This window comes from Echinops telfairi, unplaced genomic scaffold (genome assembly GCF_000313985.2).
Source record: "Echinops telfairi isolate 266 unplaced genomic scaffold, ASM31398v2 ScPeMD7_7469;HRSCAF=8507_0, whole genome shotgun sequence".
Taxonomy (NCBI): domain Eukaryota; kingdom Metazoa; phylum Chordata; class Mammalia; order Afrosoricida; family Tenrecidae; genus Echinops; species Echinops telfairi.
The window spans coordinates 44,925,578-44,927,388 of NW_022111372.1; positions in this window are offsets into that span (position 1 = coordinate 44,925,578).

Sequence of the window (1,811 nt, forward strand, 5' to 3'; positions counted from 1 at the left end):
ATGCAGATATCCTCTTCAATAAAAGATGCTGGAAAAAGTGGATATCCACTTGCAGAAGATTGAAACAAGACCCATATCTCACCCCGTGCACAAAAACAAACTCGAGGTGGATCAAAAATCTAAATGCAAAACCCAAAGCTATCAGGATCATCACTGAGAAAACTGGGACAAATCTAAGCACCTGAGTGCAGGGACTACACGGGTTATCCAAGACAACAAAGGAATCACACTCTGTAGAAGACAAAAAAGATGAGTAGGACCTATTAAAAACAAAACACTTATGTATATGGAAGGACTTTATTTAAAAAGTAAAAAGAGAGCCCAGAGAATGGGAAAAGATATATAACAAACAAAGGACTGATTACTATAATCTACAGTATATTACAATCCTACATTAAGGGGGGAAAAACAACTAATAACCCTCTGAGAAGATGGGCAAAGGACCTGAACAGACAATTCACAAATGATGACACTCAGATGTCTAATAAACACAAGAAGAGGTGCTCCTATTCACTAGCCATCTGGGAAATGCAAGTCAAAACAACCATGAGATACCATCTAACACCCATAACTGTAGCCCAGTTTTCAGAAACTGAGAACAACAAATATTGGAGGCGGTGTAGTGAGATTTGAATTCTTATCCACTGCCGGTGGGCTTGTAAATAAATACATATAGCCACTGTGGAAGATGATATGGTGATTCTTGTAACAGATGGCAATTGAAATACCATATGATCCAGCAATATTATTATTGGGAATATACTCAAAAGAAATAAGAAACAGATCACAAATAGACATACCCCCCCCAGGCCCCTCCCCCACCCATGTTCATTGCAGCACATTGACAATAGCAAAATGCTGGAAACAGCCTAAATCCCCATGAGTATAAGTGTGGATAAAAATCTCTGGTATGTAGACCATAGGTCAAAATACATATGCCTGAAAAAGTGATGAAACTATGAAACACCTCAAGATGTCCAGGGATCTGGAAGACATTATACTGAGAGAACTTAGTCAATCACATAAGGATGAATAAGGTGAGTCCACTGATGTAGGAATAAGCGGCAAAATGGGCACACTCTCAGGCTTGTATAGCATACAGTCTGCTGGCTGCGGGGCCACACAGCCGGGTAGAGAGCCTGGCCGGTGCAATTGAACATACACCATCTGTTCTAGGCAAGAATTTTGAAGGTCTTTTTGCCAGAGGGCGCCTCACATCAGCTGGGATCAAATGGTCAAGGACCGAAAAGGGATGTTATCTATGAGTGGCTGCCATGTAAATCCATGACAGGTCCCTCCTGGACAAGTAGACAGCCCAACAGAAGGATGACAGATACTGATGGGGAAACCAAATTAGGAAAGGGGGAAAGGAGCAAATACGTCTGGGGGAACACAAATGCATGTCTGTTGGTAAGAAAAGCAGGAGGCCTGACCTCCAGTTGGGGTGGGGGGAATGACTAGAAATGCTCCGGGGGATCTTGAAGTGGGGAGTGTTTTTGGTGGTATGCACTGATGGGCCCCATTAACCCGTGCTTCTGGATGTATCCTGGGGACTCAGACTGAGTGATGTAGAATGCTGGGACCTGGAATCAAGGCACACAGCATGCTCCAGATGCTGCATCAGTGAAATTTAAAGCGGAAACTGCACAAAGTGAACTGGACTCTATGTTAGACACACTTGGGGGGTTTTTTGGGTTTTTTTAGAGAGAGTTTTATATAAAGGGTGAGTGAGCATCAAGAAAATATCCGGTGCTGCCCAAGCCCACAAGTCCAACATTAGCCCATTTGTCTGACACCAATCCACAAAGTCC